Source organism: Urocitellus parryii, chromosome 8 (genome assembly GCF_045843805.1).
Source record: "Urocitellus parryii isolate mUroPar1 chromosome 8, mUroPar1.hap1, whole genome shotgun sequence".
Classification (NCBI taxonomy): Eukaryota; Metazoa; Chordata; class Mammalia; order Rodentia; family Sciuridae; genus Urocitellus; species Urocitellus parryii.
This window is the reverse complement of record NC_135538.1, coordinates 120,620,789-120,631,419: the sequence shown is the minus strand read 5'-3', so window position 1 is coordinate 120,631,419 and position 10,631 is coordinate 120,620,789. Positions and strand designations below refer to the sequence as shown.

The 10,631-nt window shown below is 36.2% G+C and overlaps 1 pseudogene; it reads left to right on the top strand.

Moving 5' to 3' along the window:
* The first annotated feature begins 1,613 nt into the window (after nucleotides 1-1,613).
* Nucleotides 1,614-2,962, top strand: LOC113178362 (non-POU domain-containing octamer-binding protein pseudogene; annotated as a pseudogene).
* Nucleotides 2,963-10,631: the final 7,669 nt, after the last annotated feature.

Sequence of the window (10,631 nt, the reverse complement as noted above, 5' to 3'; positions counted from 1 at the left end):
ACACCTACATATATATATATATATATATATATATATATATATATATAATTTGAGGAAAGATTATTCATACATTTATATAAGCAAATTACTTGTGCTTAAAGTAATATTCCCTTAACACCCACATACAGATCCTGCACAGATAACATTTTTAAAAATGTATTTTTTAGTCATTAATATATATATATATATATATATATATATATATATATATATACTAAATAAAAAAAAATATTTTTGTTTAAACATTTGTCCTCAACTACATTTTATCATTTTGGAAAGCAAGTAATAATGCTCAGAAAAAGACCAGACACTTGTGAGTTGTGAATGTGCTCTGAATGTTTTCCTCCAATGCTCAATAAAAAAATACTTATGTTTGTACCCATTTTGAATCAATCTTCAGAGAATCATAGCTTCATCAGGAAATATGAGCATATAAATATATTTGGAATATTAATTTTTATCCATGTTGTCCTGCACACTGAATCTTAGCAGCCTAGTTAAATACTTTATTTTATAATGTGTTTCCAGGATAGTGGAGATATTTGACATGTTATGACCCAATTTCATATAATATTCTAGAGTAAAAGAATTGCCCACATGTCCCAAATATTCACTGTCTTTACATTTTCATGGATAATAACATTCTACTCAAACATACTACTTTCAGAGGCTCAGACAACTTAAAACTGCATAGTTTGTAATTTGTTTAATTTTGATTACATTTTAGTAGGCTTATGGAGAAGAAATCCAATGAGAAATTTATTATTTAAGAAAATTATTTCAAATTTTGTTAAAAAATCTAATTTAACAATTAAAACATTATTGAAAACAAGCTACATAGTTATTTTATGCAACTTAGTATACAGAACAGTTAACTAACATGAGACAAGGAGAGCAGTTTTATTTAAGTACAAATCATTTGCTTCCAAGTTTTCCATTGTTTAATTGATCCAATAAAGAATTCATGATAGGATTTTTTTAAACAAAAGGAACTTATTTGACATGGAGAAAAAATACAAAATAAAATGGCTCAATCAAAACATTTGAGGTAATTTTCATGTTATATTTATCAACTTGCATATTAGTAGATTAATCAGATAAGCCTAAGATTCCCTCTTTTGCATATGCCTTATATAGATAAGATTTTCACTATAAAGTTTTAAATAATTTTTACAGGAATAAATACTGTTGCATAAAGAAAAATATTCATGAATAATTTAAGTCAGAATTAAAGTCAGCAGCAAGAAATAGAAATTCAACTATTATCCTTTAAACAAAGAAGAATTTATTTTCCTTGGATGTAAAGAAGCCCAGACAAAGGCATCCTAGGTTTGGTATAGTGGCTCTATGGTAACTTCACAAAATTGATTTCTAAATTTCCAATTCATTGACTCCAGCTTCTGCATACTATTCATTATTTTATCAAGAAATGGAAAAGTTTAAAAACTGAGAGAAATGAAAGAAAACATCAAAAAGTGCATACCAAATTAGTATGTCCATTTTTAAAAAATGTTATCCTATAAGATCTAAAAGGTTCTTCCACATTGCCTCATTAAGTGAAACATAGTGGACTCTGAGGGGAAGACTGTGTATAGATGGGTACAAAAATTCAGAGTAATAAAACATTTAATTTGGATAAACAGACCCATATTCCAAGGAAACATCAACAGCATCACCACCAGCAGCAACAGCAGCAGCCACCACCACCACCAATACCTGCAAATGGGCAACAGGCCAGCAGCCAAAAAGAAGGCTTAACTATTGACCTGAACAATTTTAGTAAACTAGAAGAGAAGACCTTCACCCAAAGTAGCCATCTCTTTGTGGGTAATCTCCTTTCTGACATTACTGAGGAGGAAATGAGAAAACTATTTGAGTAATAAAGGAAGGCAGGTCAAGTTTTCATTCATGAGGATAAAGGTTTTGGCTTTATGTGTTTGGAAACACCAACTCTCATGGAAATTGCCAAAGTAGAGCTGGACAATATGTCACTCCTTGGAAAACAGCTGCGTGTTTGCTTTGCCTGCCATAGTGCATCCCTTACTGTTGGAAACCTTCCTCAGTACATGTCTAACGAACTGCTGGAAGAAGCTTTTTCTGTGTTTGGCCAGGTGGAGAGGGCCATAATCATTGTGGATGATTGAAGAAGACCCTCAGGAAAAGGCATTGTTGAGTTCTCAGGAAGCCAGCTGCTTCGAAAACTCTGGACAAATGCAGTGAAGTGTCTTTCCTGCTAACTACATTTCCTTGTCCTGTGACTATGACACCAATGGACCAGTTAGAAGATGATGAAGGACTTCCAGAGAAGCTGGTTATAAAGAACCAGCAATTTCACAAGGAGCGAGAGCAGCCACCCAGAGTATGAGTATGCCATGCACTGGAAGGCATTCACTGAGGTTGAGAAACAGCAGCAGAAACAAGTGTACTGAGACATCAAGGAGGCTTGTGAGAAGCTGGAAATGGAGATGGGGCTACTGGTCATGAGCACCAGGTCATGCTAATGAGGCAGGATTTGATGAGGCACCAAGAACTTCAAAGAATGGAAGAGCTGCACAACCAAGAAGTGCAAAAAAGAAAGCAAGTGAAGCTCAGGCAGGAAGAGGAGTGTAAGCACCATGAGGAAGAAATGGGGTGGCAACAAGAAGACATGATGCAGCAACAGCAGGAAGGATTCAAGGGAACCTTTGCTGGTGCAAGAGAGCAAGAGATAAGGATAGGCCAGATAGCTACGGGAGATTCTATGAGCATAAATAGCAGAGGCACCATGCCCTCTGCTCGTGTGCCAGCTGGTACCCCAGCTCCTCTAGAACCTGTCACTATGATGCTGAATGGAACTTTGGAACTGACCCCTCCAATAACTGAATGCTTTGGCCAAGCTGCCACAATGGAAGGAATTGGATCAACTGGTGGAACCCCTTTTGCATTCAACCATGCTGAATTTGCTCCAAACAAATGTCACTGATACTAATAAAGTTGCAGTGTCTAATTTCCCAAAAACCCTTAAAAGAAAGACCCTTTTTGGACTAGCTAGAATTTTACCCTGAAAAAGTGTTAAGGATTCTTCCCAATAATTAGGTCTTCCCTGCCTATATTACTCTAGTAATTATGCTAGAGGCAGAGGGCAAGGGAAGGGTGGTACTTAACAAATCAATTCTGTGTGATATATTGTTTAATTGATTCTGTGTAGTGCATTCCTGAAGTCTCAGATGTGATTGTTGAGGGCTGGTGACTCATAGCAAAATGGATTCAGTTAGAGCCCTGTTAATCTTGATAATTCCATTTTTCCATCATATTTTATTTACTTTCTTGTCCTTACAGAACTTGATCCCAGATATGATGCCACATATACCACAAAAACAAAACATCCCCCACAGAGGTCATAGACAACATACATAAAATTCTGTTATATCCCATATATCACCCCTTCATGTCCTAAGGAAGACGTTTTCTCTTAGAACTTTTCAATTTAGTACATCTTTAAAAAAATTTTGTGTTAACTTGCCTTTATCTTTTTATTGGGTAAAGACAACCCAAGAATTGACCCTTCTGTGTCTATGAAGTTGCTAATCACAGCTTTTCTTGATAGGTCTCATATAGTCTTGGGAACAGGGTTGCTCTATGCTGATGGTCTGACAGTAGCTCTTAGCCTTGCCTATCTTAGGTAGTTATGTTGTGCATTTTTCATTGGTTTACCATGTTTGATTTGATCCTAATACCTTATATTTGGAGTTTCTGAGAATTGGAGCAGTAATGCAGCATCAATTTACTGAAATACATTTTAAGCCTTAAAAAAAAAGTAAAAAGAGAAACATCATGTGTCAATTCTTGCTCCATTCTAAAGAGCACTGTAATCAGGCCTACTGGTACCCAGGACACAGCACACTGACAATGGGTACTGTAATATGTAAGATTCTTTAAATGAGGAGGGGAAATGGAAATTGGGTGAGCCCCCCAAATATCTCATTTTCAAGTTTGCAATCAGATCTTATAGGACTATGCTATTGTTAAAGGGACTGCCCAAAATAGAAGTTCACCATGCAATAGAATGTAGCATACCTTACTATCTTTTATGATTTCATGAACTGGAGAAATATTTTACTGACAGCTGTAGCAATTAATGGTGGAAAACAGTGTGGAATTAAATCTGCAGTTTTAGTCCTCATCTTCTCAATATGTTAGATTGAGCACGTAATTTAGCATTTTCTTGATGTTTATTTTCTAATTTATAAAATTAGAGAAATTATAGAATAAGAATATCCATTTCCATTGAATAGTTGCAAATGATCAGATGACTTCAATTTTTTTCTGAAAATACATGAAATAAATTATATTTCCAATAAGTAAATAAAATATTGCATAAAGGAAAAACTGAGGAGCAATAAAATTTTCTTTATTTCTTCTTTATTCTAATGATTAAGTAAACAAAATCAAATAAAAATTCCTCTGATTTTCAGAACTGGGGTAGGCTTTATTTTAATCTGAGTAGACATTCAAGGTAGTGTAAATACTCTTTTATAGCTGAATAGAATCATAAAATGAATGGCATTTGTTCATTTTTAGGCCATCATTTATAGGTTGAATGTAATAATAAATTATACACAGAGAGAGATGAAAGTCCTACCAGTTGATGAATATTTTCAGCCAGTAAAAACTCATATGCTCATTTATAACTGAAGCCTGAATCAGCAATCATTATTTCATTTTATTCCAGTAAACCATCTTGGTTATAGGATGATTCTGGGTGGCTATAGCAAGAATCAAGCATTGTAGTCTAGCCCTTGCTTTTCTATCTAGGTTAATCAGATAGAATGTCCAAACAGCATAATATTTCTGACCTCTATGAGACTTACACATACCCATTGATCTAATTTCTTTTGCAGATATCAAAATATAATTTTTCTCAATATTTTCCATATTTTATATGTCATTTTCATATTAGACATAGACATTGATTCAGATAATCAAATATGGCAAGAAATGAAGAGGAGAAAATTAAACATAAGAAAAAAAACAGATGGCAGAAGATAAAGCATGACTGGACCTCAGTAAAAATAGCAAAAGAGGAGATGATCTCCAACTAAAATTGGGGAGAAGAAAGTAGGCACAAATACAGGGAAACTGTGGCTAACATCTGGTGCTTACTATTTGCATGGTACAAAACCCTTAACTTTTGTTATATGTTTTAGTACTCACATTTGTCACAGTTATTCTGATTTTTATACACAAGATGTTTACGTTTTTTTCCAAGGTCACAGTGCAAAACCTAAGCAGTTTTGTTCCAAAGTCTGTGCATTTAAATTATAGTCTACATTAAAGCTACATAGAAATGACAAATAGATTAAAATATTGTGCCTTCATTTACTGATGAGATTACTTCTTTGAGAAACACCTTGATAAACTGACCTCTGCATATTTCTGAAAATTCCATAGCTCATGAGCTATGGACTAGATCAGCAGTTCCAAAGAAATACGTCTTTGTGCACAATATCTTTGTTTTGTTTATTTATTTTTATGTGGTGCTGAGGATGGAACCCAGGGTCTCACAGGTGCGAGGCGGACACTCTACCACTGAGCCACAACCCAGCCCAGAAGCCAGCTTTTTACAGATCTGCCATTGCTCCTCAATCTCATCAGAAGAGACTGACATTTATTCACCATTTATTAACTTATTTTTATGATGGAAAATAAAATATTTCTAATGATAAACACAACAGAGTGAGGAAATGCAGTGCCAAGGAGCAGCTCTATTGGTCATCACCTCTGGACTTTCCAGCTCACATTGAAGTTGTCTTCTATCCTTGCCCATGTGTACCAGGACACTTAATTTCATACAGCCAGGATGCCTGCTCCAGAAGATTACTAATTCCCAAAGACTAGTGCAGGTGTGCCTTTGCATTTCATGAAACTAATACCTTGTGAACATCCTTTCTTCTTAAAAAACAGGTTGATGAACACCCTGAATTAGCTCTTGCACGTGAATGTTGATACCTATCACTTATGGAGAGCTGTCCCATTCCCAGAGTAGCCCACCATAAAAAAGTCAAGATCACTGGGGAAGCACTGAGGACTTCAGCTTCCTGCTGAAAAAACTTAATTGTAATTGTGCTTCCATTCTAAGCCTGCTACTTCCCCAGCCACAAAAATTCTATTGCTGTGATTCTACAAAGAGGAGGAAATAATGAAAAGTACTGATGAGCTAAAATACCCCGATGAGATTAATATGGCAGCTGACTGGGATCTTTTCCAGTGACCTCTTTGGGCAGTTTTAAAAGAAAAGCATCCTTAGACAAAAGAAATAGTTTGCTAACAAACATTGTAGTTGCATGACTGAAAGCACTCCTGTCAATGCTTTAGTTTATTTATGCACACCTAGGTGCCATTGTAGAAAGTTTCAGCCCAGTCTCAGTAAGCAAGAAAAGGGTTATGACTAAACTCTGACCAAGAAAACACTCAGTGATCCATGGTGGCATGGGGCAGGAAGAGAGGCAGGTATAACTTGAATAAATTAAATGCTTGGGTCATTATTATTTGAGAAGACTGTTGTGTTAATTCAAACCACAGTCCCCAGCCCTTTTCAATAATAACAACAACAAAAATCTATTTATAACCCAGTCTTTCTCCACCTGGCCATTCCCTAAGAAAAATACTAACCCATAGATTCCTGACTAAAATAAAAGTCCAAACTACCATGAGTATAATCCCCTCAGCTGGGGAGGTTGTGTCAGGAGAATGGAAGGTTCAAAGGCAGCCTCAGCATCCTAGCAAGGCCCAAAACAACTTAGCCAGACCCTGTCTCTAAATAAAAACATAAAAAAGGACTCAGGATGTGGCTCAGGACTTATGCACACCTGGGTTCAATATGTGGTACTGACAAAGAGAAAAGAAAGAAAAGTCGAGAGCCATTCCTCCAGATGGTTCTGTGATTTCAGAAAATCCCATCAGAACCATGACACTGAGTTTAGCTTTTAGAAAGTCACTTCCATTGACCATCCCAACATTCCCTCCTGCTCAAATACCTCCTACCCTGGTTTTGATTCTTCTCAATGTAATGCCTACCTGTTCTAGGAATTCTCATGTGAAATGATGGCAAACACTTGAAAACTAGGACATTCAAAGTGAAAAGGCTGATGTCCAGAAATTTGGATTGAAAGGCCTGGCAATTCCAGGCCCTGGTAGGAGACTACACTTGCATCTTCTCCCTTGTTCTTTCTGGACCTTGGATGTCAAGTGTCCCACTTAGGGCCTGCTATGACATCAGCTGCTTTCCTGGTAACTCCTGATGTCACAGAAAGCCTGACCAATAGCACTGTGACTTCAATAAACCCAGTCAAGCAGAGGAGCTTCTCATCCTGGCCACTCCAGAGGAAAGTTTGACAAGTGCCAGCTCAGCTGTGCTGACACACAGGAACAACTCAACACTGAGCCCCAGGAGCCTGTTCTTGAGAACTGGACTCTAACTTTTTTACCTACAGAAAATAGAGCATAGGTCTGTGGCTGCATGTGGTCCTTCTGGGCCATGGGATGATCCTGCTCCTTCCAGGGCACTGGTACTCATTGCATCCTGTTGGCTAGCATCACCCTCACTCCCAAGGGTCCAGAAATGTATGGTCTGGGGGTAACTGCACCACAGCAGGACGACAATTAGCCTGGAAAGTCCAATGGACCTGGGAGTGCCAGTGGGCATAAGAGGGCATGAGAAGCAGCCATGTTGAACACTGGCCCCAGTCGAGGCACCCTCCTGGGCTTCTCTGCTGAGGACCATTGTTATGCCACACTTACAAACTTATTAAAAATTATAATCTAGAGATAGGGATAGATAAAGTACAATTAAATTTTCCAATTAATTATTTAGGAGTTCTATTATCCTCAACCATGGTCCGTCCACCTAAAATTCAAATACGAGTAGATCAACTCAAATCACTTAACGACTTTCAAAAGTTATTGGGAGACATAAATTGGATAAAGCCTTATATAGGCATACCAACAGGAGAGTTGGGACCTTTATTTGATATTCTAAAAGGTCCATCAGATCCAAATTCACCCCGAATGTTAACTCCTAAAGCTAGAAAGGCATTAAAAATTATTGAAACATATATGGAAAATATGCATCTAGATAGAATTGATATAAGTTTGCCTTTATTATTTATTGTACTACCAACAAAAAATATTCCTACAGGAGTATTTTGGCAGGAAGGTCCATTATTGTGGATACAATTATCTTATTCTCCTAACACTATTCTTACTAGGTATCCTGAGGCTGTAGGACAATTAATACTCAAAGGTATAAGAGTAGCAAAGGGAGTGTTTGGAATTTCTCCCAATAAAATTATTACTCCATATACTATGGAGCAAATTGATGAATTAGCTAATGAGTTAAATACATGGGCAATAATCATGTGTAAATCAAATGTTTCATTTTATAATCATTTGCCATCTAATCCTTTGTTGTCTTTTTGGTCTAAGCATCCTGTAGCTTTTCCTAAAATGACAAGAAAAACACCTATCATGAATGCTCCAAATATATTCACTGATGGGTCTAGTAATGGTACAGCAGCAGTAGTTACCCCTAATCAAACTTTTACATTCTTAGTACCCAAACAATCAGCTCAAAAGGTAGAGCTTAATGCAGTTTTACAAGCTTTTGTGATGTTCAAAGATTCTGTATTTAATTTATTTTCTGATAGTCAGTATATAGTTAATGCTATAATATCCCTTGAAGATGCTGGTAGGATTTCCCCTTCCTCTACTGTTTTCTCTTTGTTTTCCACTATACAAAGTCTAATCTGGGACAGAAAGGATCCATTCTTTATAGGACATACTAGGGCTCATACAGGATTGCCTGGAGCCCTTAGTTTGGGCAATGATTTAGCAGATAAAACTACACATGACGTACATATTTTTTCTACTGTAGAAGAAGCTACAAATTTTCATAAAAGGTTTCATGTTAATGCTAATACTTTACAAAAGTGTTTTAAAATAACTAAGGAACAAGCCAGACATATAATAAAACAATGTCAAAATTGTGTGACCTTTTTACCACAAGTTAATCTTGGAGTCAATCCTAGAGGACTGATACCTAACCATATTTGGCAGATGGACGTCACACACTTGACAGAATTTGGAAAATTAAAATATTTACATGTTACAGTTGATACTTCTTCTGGATTTTTGATGGGCTCCCTTCATGCCGGAGAAAAAACTAAAGATGTTATAGCTCATTGCTTACAAAATTTTGCCACTGTGGGTGTTCCTAAATAGTTAAAAACTGACAACGGTCCTGGTTATAGGTCTGCCTCTTTTAAACAATTTTGCTCATCATTTGGTATTACTCATATAACAGGAATCCCATACAATCCACAGGGACAAGGCATAGTTGAAAGAGCTCATCAAACTATTAAAATGTACCTATTAAAGCAAAAAGAGGGAATTGGAAAAGGGTATATATCCCCCAAAGATAAACTTAAAATAACCCTTTTTACTCTAAACTTTTTAAATTTGGATTCATCAGGACTTAGTGCTGCGGAAAGACATATGTACCCGAAAAATGTATATAAGCCTAAGGTACTTTGGAAAGATATTCTAACAGGACAATGGAAAGGTCCTGATCCAGTTATTGTCTGGAGTTGGGGTTCCGTTTGTGTGTTTCCACAGGGAGAACAGCAGCCGATTTGGATTCCAGAGAGATTAACTAAAGCAATTTCTACAGAAAAAGAAGATGATTTGACTCAAATCCATAACAGCTGATATCCAGAGCTCCAGCTTGGCTATTCTTACATCTGCGACAGTGATTAACCACCGTGCTTTTTTCAATATCTATTTTATTATTGCATTTTTCCCACATCATAAAGTTCTATTTTATTTTTTGAGCTCATACAAACCTAGGTTAATGTTTTTCTAATAAGTTTTGTTTTTTGACTGTGTTTTATTTTTTGACTGTGGAGTTTTTAAACATTGCAATGGAGATTTCACTTAGGTATAGCTACAAGGCCTTTACTTAGTATTGTCTTATGTGTTGTATGTTATGTGTGCACTGTTTTGTGTTGCATGTCAGTATGTGTATATGTCCATATTTTTATATGAGGAGCGCTCATGAAAAAATGGATCTGAATTTTCTTTATTCACATGATTTATATGGTCTAATTTAAATTAGGTGAACAGCTGTTAATGATTGTTTTTAAAGGTGGTTAACAGATCTGTTTGCTTACTAATTTAAATTAGGTAAACAGCTGTTAAGGATTGTTTTTAAAGATGGTTAACAGATCTGTTTGTTTATTTTCACCTCTCCTTTTCATTATACTTAATAATTCTGTTCAGGATAATGTCTCTTTAGCATCATTGCCAGAATTTCCATCTCCATCCCAGTGCCGGTGAAGACTGAGATAAAACCAAACTACAGCTTCTATGATAGCTATCACAGTAAACTGCATAAACTGATGCATCAATGAATATAACTCAACAAGTAATGCTCAATCAAGGACTTGGTTTACTTTGGGAGGAAATGGACATATTGATAGACTCCTCCGATTTGAACTGCTTGCAGAACTTCCCTGGACTATAATATCAGTTGCATGCATTGTGAACTATCGTCTGGTGCAGTGAATTGTGGTAATGCTGGCATCTTTGCTGATGGT